Source organism: Pleurodeles waltl, chromosome 9 (genome assembly GCF_031143425.1).
Source record: "Pleurodeles waltl isolate 20211129_DDA chromosome 9, aPleWal1.hap1.20221129, whole genome shotgun sequence".
NCBI lineage: Eukaryota > Metazoa > Chordata > Amphibia > Caudata > Salamandridae > Pleurodeles > Pleurodeles waltl.
Genome location: NC_090448.1, coordinates 1,107,426,015 through 1,107,439,769, shown reverse-complemented (window position 1 = coordinate 1,107,439,769; position 13,755 = coordinate 1,107,426,015).

Sequence of the window (13,755 nt, the reverse complement as noted above, 5' to 3'; positions counted from 1 at the left end):
GCACCTTCTCTCCCCAGCTCACTTGTAAACGACGGGCAATGGTGATGCACGCTTGCGGTCTACCCCAGTTCAGTGGCATGTGGGGCAGCGGATGCTCAGGCGAATTGAGTTACACATGGGCAGGGCATACAAGCTGCTGCGCACAAGCCGCTGCACCTGGGGAACAACCACAAGGACATTACATAAAGAGCGGAAGACAAACAAAACAAGCACAGCGCAAGTGCTGTGCAGCCAAAACATTAAAAAAAAGTTTCCCAAAAGAGGATGTAAACAGTACTTGGACCTCAGGACACTGATAAGAGCAAGCACACGAACAAGCATTGGTAAAAGCAGGAAATAGTATGCTACAGCCCAAAAAAATGGAGGAATGGTAAGTGACAAACACAGGAACCAATGAAAAGCAAGGGCGGGATGTAAGTCCCTTTTAAGATTTATATTGAATAGAATACATTTCACAAGCACAGCGCAAGCGCTGTGCAGGCGAAATCTGAAAAGCAGGGATGAAAAAGGACCTTCACAAGTGCGTTAAAGAGAAAGGAAGTGCAGGAAGTGTAGAGACGGGGAAATACGAGGCACAATGTGGATTCAAGACTAAACATTTAGGTAGTTTGCTATTTATTAGCCTAAATTTACAGCGCTGATGATGGGCTCCTAAAAATACTTTGTGCCATTATTTTGGCGTTGTCAATGCTTGTTTTGTCATGGTATTTGTAAAACTTTGTTGTTAAGGAGCGTCCCAAAAAACAAACTAAGGACTGCTTGGCAATAAAAAAGAAATTGGGATGAAATTGTCTCCTTGGACAAAATATTGTTGCTATCCCTTATATTCTGCCACCTCAAATGTCTGGCTATGCCAGGTTACGAGGCTGCCCTGCTTATACCACATGCCGTTCATATTAAAGCCAAGTGCATACAGGTTTAATGAGTGAGTCTCCGGCATTGTCTAGTTTCTGCATCTACAATACATTACACGGTCACTGGTTTCCAGCTCCCCCTCGGTGCCTCACATTTACAGCTACAGATGTGTTCCCATCGAAAAAGCTGGATATTTTTACCACTGCAGATGTTTCCAGAATCAGATACAACTGGGAGCAGTTTTGGGGCTGCACTCACAATCTGTTTCTGCATCACAAGTCGTTTTACAATATGAAGATGGTATCTCCTCCATTCCCTGGGTTACAAAGCACAAATAAACAGACCAGAGCCCCTGGAGGTGGACGAAGGAAGTGGAGCTATCTGGAGAACAGATAGACATCTCCTGCTCCAATAATTCACTTGTTAAACCTAAAACGTGTATTTTTGTGTTAGGAAGGAAAAGCTTGTATAAAGCTTTTCACATCATTGTTTCTAGAGATAAGTGAAGTATAATAATTTACCATGACCGCCAAATTGACAGTTTTGTGATGCGAGTGCCATGTTCTGTGATGAGCATCACCATGTTCAATGCTATTGTGTGAATGTGCTAGGGGAAACAGGTAACTGAATGAAAAATATACATGAACATTGTACAATAATCTATTCATCACATACTGTACAAGCTGTCGCCATATTGAAACGGTAACAGGAAGAGTGGTGTGTGCCCGGGGCCTGAGAATTGTGACCATATCACTCTTTACTCGATGTAACCACAGGAAACTAGGCAGCAGTTCTTAATACAGACTCGTGATGACCAAAAACATCTGTCTATTTTACATAGTGGAGAGAGGTGTTATGGTTTTAATGACTGGAAACTGCTCACAACTGTACCTAACCTGTCAACGTAAGCACTTGAATGTGGGCGGCAAGGCTTGAAACTGGAAACCATATGTAGAAGGAGGCCATGACTAATAAAGGATAACACAGTAGTTGTCTCACACTGTGTACTGCTGTGTGAAAGCGATGCTACCTTTGAAGGTGCAAGCACAGCGATAAGTTACTTACATTAAAGCTGCGGTGGGTGGGCAGCGTTTCAGGCTACCTGGTTGGCGGAAGCTCTGCAGAGGACTGCCTGCCATAATTAGCCAGCCTGCCTGGCAGAGACCTTTAAGCCTACAGTTCATTCACTGGTGCAAGAGAAACACTGAAGGGATGGCAGAATTTCAAACCATCAATATTTTTGCTCCATTAAGCATTGTGCTTTAAAACAAACTTCCAAAGCAGGAATTTGTTTGCTAAAAACAATAAAACTTTAGTGGTTCTTTGGTGCAGTGAGATTTATCCCAGCGCATCAGAGCTTTCAATGATATTCCTTGCTTGGGACCACCATGCAATGAAAGTCAGTGACAGTCGTCAAGCTGGAAATAGTGTGGGGCATTGGCCACCGTGACCTGGTGGTCGAGTGGTAATGCTCATACAAGGTGAAGGTTTTCTGCAGGGAGAGTTGGCTGAGTGTGGTCTCCCTAGAAACTGCACACACGCTAATCACACGCTGCATACAACATTTAACAAAACTCTTTAGACAGAAAATTGCACACACACCCATCATAGCCCAATTTGTAAGATACAGTTGTGTCTGTAGTTTTTACGATTCACTCTCTGCACTCTTGTCAGCACCTCTGGCGGCCTACCTGTGGGACTTTCCAGTGTTCCGCTACATCTGCGGCATTCCATTTTATTCTGCGTTCATGCCACATTTTGTGGAAGCCAGTCTGCTTTTGTTGCTAAAAACTCCAATATCTGGTATTTCCTACTCACAGTTTTGTCTCCACCTCTGCAGGCCAAGGATTGGTCTTCCTTAGTGCCAGTTTCTGGTTTGCTACATTCTTTTCCCTCCTACGTTGACTTGCAGTTTCCTATTGTGCTTGTTTTCTTGCTGTCTGCCTAGTGTTTACTTTGTTTTCCCTTCTTTGCTGTTAGGAACTCTTCCTCTTCAGCTCCTTGTCTGTCGTGGCTGTGTATTGCAATTCTCCACCCTCGCTATTACCTCCTTGTGTGTCCCTGTGTGGTCGCAAGGATTCATAGGCATAGCTGATGACTTGGGTGGTGTTCCTCATCCCATTAAGCAGGTATCACCACAGACTTCATCAGGGCTACAATACAAGGTTACATCAATTAATGTATGACCCACTGGGTTACTACTCAACCATCCCCAACACCACCAAGGGTGAAAAAAAAGAAAAAGTTCAGAATTCCATATGCCCATGTTCAAAGAATATAGATTAAGTCCAAGACCAAAGTGTGCAGAGGTCACAAAAAGAGAACAAGTGGGAAAATCTTCCCAAGAAGCAAAAAGACCCAAGTCCCACAAGACTGTAAATTGTAAGAGTCTAAAACTCACCCAGATATATATGCGGTGTATAATCCATTCTATTAATCAAAAGCACCGATTTCTAAAATACCAAATCCTCATGCCATTTGTATTCATAAACACAGAGCCAATATAGGGGCATATGTACGAACACATTTTCCCATAGACACAAAATGGGTAAAACCCTTTGCTACATCTGGCCCATAGTCTCTAATTATTTTCAACTATATATGCGTACCAAAGTCGATCAGCAAACAGCATCAACGGTCCTTGTGAAACATCATAAATGCATGATCTGTGGAGAAACATAATCAGAGAATCCTATTGTATCTAAGCAAAATATCCGGTGTACCAGTCCAATATGGTAATGATTACTATCCCAGATACACAAATAGTCGTATCCAACTAAATTAAACACAAAATATGGGCATAGTACGTTGATAACGTAATCCCGTTCCAATATGAAATATAAGTTCTATTAAGTTCCATACAGTCAAGCTACCAAATATGATGCGCGTATTACTGTATCTGGCTTAGTATGTCACAAAATAATAATTGTGACCATGTTTGAAAGCCCAAGTAAAAAATGTACCTACCTAAGGTCAATTCGCAATCTCACCAAACCAACATAAAAAGAAATAAAACACTCAGGTGGTCATTACAAGTCTGGCGGTCCATGGACCGCCACGTTGGAGGTGGCGGTTGCACCGCCATGGCCCCGGTGGAGCGGACCGCCATATTATGATCACGGGATGGAACCAAGAGAACACAGCCAAGTCGCCGCCTGAACTGCCACTACGGACAGACCGCCGCGGCTGGCGGTAGTCATGTCCAGGCCGGCGGTGAGGCTGTTTCCCACGACCCTATTACGAGGCTGCACACCGCCACCAGGCCGGTGGAAACGAATCACTGTAAAGGGAACACTCACCTCCAGGAACACAGGCATGTCTGCAGGCACCATGGCATGCAAACTGCAAGTCTTCCCAATGCTCCTGCTGGCCACTGAACTCCAGGACCAGCGACGAAGACACCAACCGTAAGTTCACCCGCCTAGCACACAGTGCAGGGAAGGACATTAGTACACACACACACAACACACACATGGTAGAGAAAGCCACACCCACACACATGCAAACACCTGTACCAACATACACACACACATACACACACTCATACACGCTAAATCACATATTTTTAACATATACCTGTACCCGCCTAGCACACACTGGAGGGAAGGACATTAGTACACACATGGCAAGTCACACTCACACACACAAACACCCGTACCAACACACAAACATACACACACTCACACAAGCCAAATCCCATATTTACAACACATGCATGTGAAAGGAAAGCCGGGACAAGTTTGGTACCATCGATACCAACAGTGCATATATGTTAAAAAAGTGAAAACTGGAATACATAACTATGTACAAAGAGGCCCAAGGGCCAGTCCAAAATGTCTATAGTGCCCCTAGAACAATGGGCACAGAATGAGACCCCAACCTGAATCCTGAATGAAAACTGCTGGCCTCTACTGGGCAGGGGCATCAATGGAGCATGTAGGCACCTCAGGGGTGAGGGTGGGTATTGTGTTTGGAGGGGAGGGTCCTTTGGTTTGGAGAGGGGTTCTTGGTAGTGGATATGGAGGCGGGGTCCTTAGGCTGGGGGGGATTTGGGCTTTGACTTAGATTTTGGTGGAGTGGGCCTGAGTTTGGGAGGGGTGATAGTGGACTTGGTGGGGGTGGAAGTCTTAGGTGGAGGAGGGGCTTGGCATGACCGGGGAGGAATGGGAGGTGGAAGGCAGTGATGTGGGAAGGGTAACAAAGCACTTGGGGGGGCACAGACTACTTCACTGGTAGGGTACAGGGATAATTCACGTAGGAAATATTTCTTGGGGAAAAAGTGACTGTCATGGCACAGAGGTATGGGAGTGAAGGAAGAGGGAGTTGTTGAGAGGTGTGTATATGGAGGTGATTTGGGTGCAGATGCATGCTTGGATGCTATGTGTGTGCTGTGTGACTGTTGGGCGAGTGAGTGAGGGCGTTTAGATGTAGTGGGAGGGGGAGATGCAGGGAGATGGCAGGGGGATGTGTGAGTGAATGTTGTGGTGGTGTCTGCAGGAGGGTGGGTGTGCTGCATGTGGGGGTTTTGACAGTCATGTTGAGTGCGCATGTGTATGGGGTGCATGTATGCGGGTCTGATATTGTGGTGACTGTGGCAGTGAGGGCACTTGTGGCAGGATCTGGGACTGATGAGTTGGTGACTGAAGGTATGAGTAATGTAGTGCCTGTGAGGGGGGAGGTGGTGGGGGAGTCGGTGTAGGGAGTTGTCATGTCTGTAGCTGAATTCTGTGTGTGTGCATGGCGTTGGTGGTGTTTGTGGTGCTTATGTTTGTCCTTGCGTACCATGTCTGTTGATGTGGATGTATGTGGGTCAGAAAGTGTGTCTTGAATGGGTGAAGGAAGAGGGATGTGGAACTGGCAACAGGTAGCTGTAGAGGGGACGGAAGAAGAAGGGACACTGGTTGCCGTCAATGAGGAGGCTAAAGCCTGAAGGCCAGCCAGGGCACAGTAAATGCCAACCAGGAATGCACTGGTCTGCTGCATCTGCAACGCCAGTCCCTGGATGGCATTCACAATGATTGACTGTCACACAGAGATGGACCTCAGGAGGTAATTAGCCTCCTCATTGAGGGCAGCAGGACTGACTGGGCAGGAGCAGAGGTGCCTACGGCAAAGGAGATGCCCACCCTCCTGGGTGAGCGGGCATGGGCAAATCGGTGGGGAGCTACAGGGAGGGCGGTGCTGGAAAGGGGAATGTCAGACAAGGATGTTACTGGGGCGGTTCCAGATGGTGCGCCACTGCCAGGGAGCCGCCATCGGAGGAGGAATCTGAAGATGGTGTGGTTGATCCCGTCTCCCCCATGGCACTCCCCTCACCCCACTGGTGCCCTCGGCTCTGCTGGAATCAGCCTCCTGGGTCCTGTGGGCTGCAGCTTCCCCACTCGTCGGTGCCCCTTCTCCTTCACCAGATGATGCTGATGCACACAAAAACAGAGGAGGAGAGGGAGGGAAAGTGGGAGAGAGAGAGAGACAGGGTGCATTGAGTCAATGCCAGCACAACAGTCACTCAGAGTAACAACATCATTATCTGCTGTCATGCCATGGCACACCATGCCCTTACTTATACATGCTACAACAGTGGAACACCATGGGGGAAACTAAAAGGCTGATATGAACTGCTGATGGTGGTACAATTGCACCCCTGTACTTGATGTGAGACATACTAGTCACACTTGCCCAGTATTTGACAACTTCACATGGCCGTCTATGGAAACAATTCCTGTACTCCTGAAACAACTGGATCCTGCTTGGGAAGGTAGCATGCCTACTAAGCCATTTACAATTATCACAGTGACATCTTTGCCCACTCTGCTGAACTACACATACAGTACATGGCAGCAGACTGAGGACTCACTAATCTCCTCCCTCACAGTGGTAGGCCAATTCAGATGACAATGCCCTGACACCTCAGGTGTACTGATGACGTTGGCAGGAGATGGGTTTCCAAACTTGGTTGAGGGTGACCACACAAATTACACATTGGAAGTAACTACCCTCATTAGTCACTGTCTGCATGTATGGGTACACATCTGTGATACCAATCCTGCCAGGGTGGCTGATACTCGTAGTGGACAGGCACTTTCCTAGTGCCTAGGCTACAGCCTCTCACTAGTACTCAACCCAAACCCACCTAAGCAACACATTAATGAGGTGAGAGTGTGTATTTACCCACTTGTGGCTGCTGTGCTGCCCTCAAGCGCCTATCCACCTCAGGGAAGGTCACCGCCAAAATGCAAGATTATGTGGGGGGATCAGGGTCCGATGGGCACCCTTCCCTCGTTGGGAGGACGCCCCCAACTGGCCCTCCTAGGTCTTCCAGGCCTAGTGTCTCAGGTCCTTCCACCTCTTTCTCCAACTTAGGGTTCGCACTTGCTTGGCAATGGCCTGCCAAATCCCCTTCTTCTGATAGGTGCTGACCTGCATGGGTGACACAGACAGAAGGACAATGTCAAGTAGAGTGGCAACACAGGAACAGCAGTGATCAGCACACATCTCATGCCCACACTCACATGTCTTCACGCCACTTACGCTCAGACTCCTCACCGATCTCCATGCATCCACTCTATCTGCCTCGTCCCAAAGCCTTTCATCCCCATACACATCACTATCAGACAGGACGGTGACATTAGACTCACCTGTTGCTCCAATGTCCCATACAACAGTCCATACAGGGGTAGGACCCTGTCCACAAGCTTCCCGAGTTCTTCCTGTGTGAAGGCTGCAGCCCTATCGCCTGCAGGATATGGCATCTTGGCTACCAGAGTGAAAACACAGCAGCACACGCAGTGGAGGTCTTGTGTGCAGGAGTGTCAGAAGTCAAGTGAGCATAAAATGGCGATCACGTCTGCTGTGGACATCACCGTCACTGCCAGTGGCAATCACCATTGGCTCCAGTCTCCCACAGACAACCATGTTGTCCAATGAGGAGTTGCACAGTGGCTGCGATCGCCTCCAGCCATGACGACTAACGCCGGCGGTATGAGGTCACTTCCATCGGTCCTGTCTATGCAGAACATACTGCTGCCATTTTACATGGCTGAATGGTAGGTGCATCACTGGTGACATTTGGTGACTATTGCACAGCTTTACTGGGTCCACACAGTCAATGCAGCTTTTTGTGACTTCTCCCTCTCCTATTCCCATATACGGTGCAATGTTGAGGATGAGACATCCTCCTGTGTATCGGCCTCTAGTCGACCTTGCCACCCTGGAAGAGCAACACGCCATCTGAAGCGTCAGACCATCATGGAGCTGATGACCCAGTTGGAGCCTGATCTCTTGCCTGTCATGCGTCATCTCAATGCCATCCCTCCCACAGTACAGATGTTGTCAGTCATCCACTTCTTTGCCACAGGGTCGTTTCAGGTGACAGTGGCTTGGCAGCAGGGATGTCACAGCCAATGTTCAGTAACGTTTTGAGTGATGTATTGTGTGCCATTCTAAGACATCTGCACTGATACATCAGGTTCCCCCAATGTGCTCATTTAGCCACTTTCAAAGCTTCCTTCTACGATTTGGCACATGTCCCTCATGTGATAGGGGCCACAGATGGCATACACATTACCTTGGTACCACCCAGGAGAAATGAACATGTGTTCAGGAGCTGGAAAAGCTTTTATTCTATCAATGTGCAGGAGGTGTGTCTCTCTGACCAATGTATCTCCCTAGTGATGGACAAGTTCCCTGCATAACTCCTTCATTCTGCGGAACAACAACGTCCCACACATGATGGCACCACGACACCCCTGCACACTCAACTCTCTTCCCATCCTGCCCTATCTCCCTCCAGGTCTTGAAATGGGTCCTACCTCTGTGCACACAGGTGAATCTCTCTCTATCCCAACCTTCCCTGGCTACTGATACCTGTCAGACATCTGACTACAGATGCTGAAAACCATTTAAATGAGGCCCACGGTAGGCCAAGTTGTGTGATGAAGAGAACCTTTGGCCTGCTGAAGGCTGGATTTCAGTGCCTACACATCTCCGGAGGTGCCCTACTCTACAAACCACTGAAAGTGTGCCAGATCGTTGTTGCCTGCTGCATGCTACACAATCTGGCCCTGATACGTCACCTCCCATTGCTGGATGCAGAGGAGGTGGCATCTGGACCAGTGGCTGATGAAGGGGACATAGGGAGTGATGAGGTGGAAGATGATGAGGATGCAGCTGACTCCAGAGCAGAGTTGATTCGGCAATACTTCCACTGAGCTACAGGTATGTGTCAGATGTATGGTATGTGACCTGTACTCCTGGCTGCCTTGTAACATTGATCCTCTTGGTGTCTGTTAGCACTGGTGGTATTGGGTGCAGCTCTGCCTCTGGGTGTGTTTGGACAGGGGGGCCACATTTGCCCATCAATGGAGTTGTTACTGTATACATGTCAGTGCAATTCTCACCCTCCTGTTGTGTTGTTTCACTTGTGATATGTTTGTGCATTCCCATTGTTCCCTAAACTGCCATATCAACTGCAATAGGTGTGCTAAACATTGGTGTGTCAACAGTATTGCTACCTAGCCTAAGAGTCCACACTGTGAGGCAGTGCAACATTACTATCTCTGACTGTGGAACATGCCTTATATTTAGCTTTGTCTGCTGTGATGGAAGGGCCAATGGGGATGATTGTCTTGGGGATGTGGCTCTGACATGGGCATATGGTTAGAACTGACAATTGCCATCTCACCCTGGAGACTTTGTAACTATAGTGCATGTGTGTTGTATGGGCATATTTGACTCCTATATTGATTGTTGGACATCCTCGCTTGCGCGGGGGTACTCAGAAACAGGGGGAGGGATGCTGGTGGTCTGCATGTCCTCTGTAAGGGCCTCCATTCCAGTAACTGCCGCTGAAGTGGTGGGCTCTGTTGGGATGTGGTTAGTGGAAGGGGCCTGCTGGTGGGTGGAGGACTCACGCAGAATGCGGATCAGTTCCTTTAGCACCCCTGCAATGGAGGCTGTGGTGGCATTGAGGGCCTGTCATTGCTGCATGGTCTCCTGATGGTGTTCCCTCTGCAGCCTCTGGTTCTAATGCACGGTCGCGAGAATGTGGCTCATCATGTCCTGTGTTTTGTGGCATGCACCCAGGACTTGGGAGAGGGCCACCTGGCCAGTCTGTTGTTGTTCCTGCGCCGGCCCTTGGACCACAGGACCCGACCCACTACCCTTGGCCCCCTGTGCCTGTGCCCCTGGCACAGTGTGCCCACTCCCAGTAGCACCAGGACCTTCACTGTCTTTAGTGTGTGCCCTTGACTCTGTCCCCAGTACTGTGGGGCACACTTCTGATTGACCTGTCCCTGGGGCACTGGTTTGGGGCTGAAAGGCTGGCTGCGGTGTGGATGCCACATGGGAGGGGGAGTCCGGTCTGTCTAGGCTGGGGCTGCTGGGTGTGGTCTGACCAGTCATCCCAGATGGGCCAGGCAAGTAGTCACTGTCCTGACATCTACTGGGGCCTTTATCCTGGGCAAGGATGTCTGACCCTGGCACCTGCTGGCGGTTGGCAGTGGCAGCAGGACCGGTGGATGGAAAGTGAGAGAGTTCTATTTTGGAGATGTACTTGTTGGTCACATTGTGTGATGCATGGTGTAGCCTGACTTGCTTCCCAGTGATGGCAATGACATCTGCAGTACTGCAGACATTGTTTGGGAGATGCTGATTTGCCTTTGTTTCCATGTGTCATTGAGGATTGAGGATAGTGGATGGCATTGCTATCATTGCCATGTGTTGGAACGCAGTCGTGGCAACCAGTTGGTGTGGCATGTGGTATGGTTTTCCATGCAGGTGTTCCAATGTGATGTGGTACTATGGTCTTCTGATGTTTAGGGAGTGATGTATTGTAGGAGTTGTGGTGCTTTGTATTGTGCTTGGTAACCGCACATTAGGGGGTGACTGTGTGGGGATGGTGGCTGTGGGGTGGTGTGGCATGCAGGGGAGGTGTGTGTGGTACCTGGGGGGGGTGAAGAAGTGTAGAATGGAGTGCACTGGGGTATGATGGGTGGTGGGGACGTATGCTGGGCAGGAGTGGTTGGCTTACCAGAGTCGAGCCCTCATATGATCCCAGTCAGGCTCTCAGGATGCATGATGTCCAAGACCTTCTCCTCCCAGGATGTTAACTCAAGGGGTGGAGGGGGGGGGGAGCACCACCAGTCTTGTTCAGGGCGATCTGGTGCCTGGATGCCATGGAACGCATCTTCTCCCTTAGGTCATTCCACCTCTTCCTGATTTCCTCCCTTGTGCGTGGATGTGTGCCCAATGAGATGACCCTGTTAATGATCCTCTGCCAGAACTCCACTTTCCTTGCCAACGAAGTTTGCTGGACCTAGGCTCCAAAAAGGTGTGACTTTACCCTGCCGATTTCATATACCATGACCGTCAGTGAAATGTGGGTGCTTTTGACTTGCCATGTTGTGTGTGGGGTGGATTTAGTGCGTGTAGGATGCAGTGTGGGTCGAGTGGTGGGGTGGGGGTTTTTGGATGTGGGTGCAGGTGGGTTGTGGTGTTGGTATGTGAGTGTGATGTGTGCCTAGTGTAATACGTGCTGCTGTGTGGTGTGTGTTGAGTGTGCAGTGTAAAAGTGCCTGTGGTGTATGGGATCTGTGTGAATGGGTCATCGCTACGTGTGCTGTTTGTAGGAATCGCATGGTATTGTGGAAGGTGTTTTATAGTGCTGTGTGTGGTTTGTGTATGTGTCTCCGTGTGGGGTATTCAAACTGTGATGTTGCCTTCTATTGGCAGTACTATTTTGAACTGTGGCGGTGCGCACTGCCAATCGTGTTCTGCTGTGCATGGACCACTGGGCAGAAAACTGACGTGTAATAGGATGGACAGAATGGTGTCAGCGTGGCTGGTTGTCAGACAGTCATTCTTTCGCCATCGGTCGGCCTGGCGGTGTTGAATTCTTGGCTGTATTTGGTCGCTTTTCACTCTGTGACTCGTAATGCGTAAGGCATTTATTACAATTATAGTGAAAAAATATATAAAATGATTAACCAATGTCTCCATAAGAACTCCCCTGCCAGAGTAAACATTAGCATATTGCTTATACCTGGGGTTACAAATACCAACTTCATAATCAAAACTAAAGCACATTATCAAATAAGAGGCAACCATTAGCGGGAGAAAAAACGTATATCCCATCACTGACTAACCAAATAGCACTTACCACCGCCCAAGTAATCACAGAATTCACCATATACTCAAAGAGGCACAAATCCATCCTCATAACCATGATACAAACACATCACCTTGTCTTGACCTACCATTAATGGGAGGACTACACATCTCATCCAAATATGGGTATGTTCGCCAAAACCTCACCAGAGAACACAGTAACTTCTAATCCAGTTGAACTAAGTAACAACACTCATACTCGTCCAAAAATGGAATATATTACCTCAAATGTTGTCACTCAATAAACAAAAAAGCATGTCAGTGCACGATGGAGTTAAACAGTTATATGTGCAATATTATACACTGTTCATAGTGCATGCATTAGATTCAAGGACACAAAATGAGCATAAAAGGAATATCAACACAGAAGTGATATACACACGTGATAATACAGCATGGATGACATCTCGTACATTACAATGGTGCATAAGTCAACTTCTTTTGGTGAAATTCAAAAACATGTCATACGGACCAGTTTGTACAGCAACTGTGAAGCATATCCCATTAGTCCCCCCCAAGAAATAATGAAGTTCCTGGTCAATATTGAGTTCCATATCCACTGCCTTTAGTTACAAAATCCATAGTGCTTCCCGCCTCCTCAATTTCAACTCATGGTTGCCCTCTCTGACATCTGCAGCTACTGTCTCAAGTCCATAAAATAGAAAACTATGATGACGGTCCTGTCTCTGACATTGTAATGTATGTGATGCAATGGTTGACCTCAAGTCACCTTGCTTTACAGCCCTCCAGTGTTTCATTATTTGTTCACATGGTGTGCGGATAGTACTACCTACATAAATCTTGTCAAATTTGCAAACCAATACATAGATGACATATTCAGTTCGAAAGGTATATTGCCCTGAATCTGAGAAATCAGGCTTCCATTATAGTTGAAAGACCTGGTTTTGTCCCTTGTAACCTTGCAAACTCCAGAGTGCCCACATTTGTAAAAAAAACATCAGTTTCAGTCAACAGCCATGTAACTGCCTTGGAGTAAGATAGCTAGGACTGAGAACATTCCTAATGATTTGTCCCTTTCGAAAAGTGATGTAAGCTCTAGTACAGATGAATGGTTTGAGCTTGTCATCATCCTAGGGTAAGTACCAGCGCCTCTTAAATATCTTACCCAGTTTCTCTACCATACATCAAAACTGGTCTAATTTCCTCAGCCAGAGAAAATGTCCTAACTCTGCCCTCCTTCAGAGTGTCAATCCTATTAAGTTTAAATACCCTTTTCCTGGCATTTACTACCGTATACTTGTGTTTGCCCATGATCAAAAAACGTTTGGTAATATCATCTACATTATGTTTGAATTCTTCATCAACACTACAGTTTCTCATGGCATGAACCACCGTGCCATATGGGATAGCACTAATTTGACGTGTAGGGTGTGCACTTGAAGCGTGCAGTATAGCATTACATGATGTTTCTTTTCCATACATACGGCTAGACAAGGTGTTACCAGTCACAAAAAACTCCACATGTAGAAATTGTAGTTTATCTCTGGAATAATTCAGTGTAAATGACATGTTATAACTATTAGAGTTGAGATAATCCACAAACCCATGCAGATCATCTACAGTGCCAGTCAAAACCATCAAAATATCATCTATGAAACTCCCCCAATGGAGTATACGTTGTGTCCATGTAATCCCGTCAGGACCCTAGATCAGCACCTCTTCAAGCCAATCCATAAATAGGTTTGCGTAAGAAGAAGCGAACCTGGAGCCCATTGC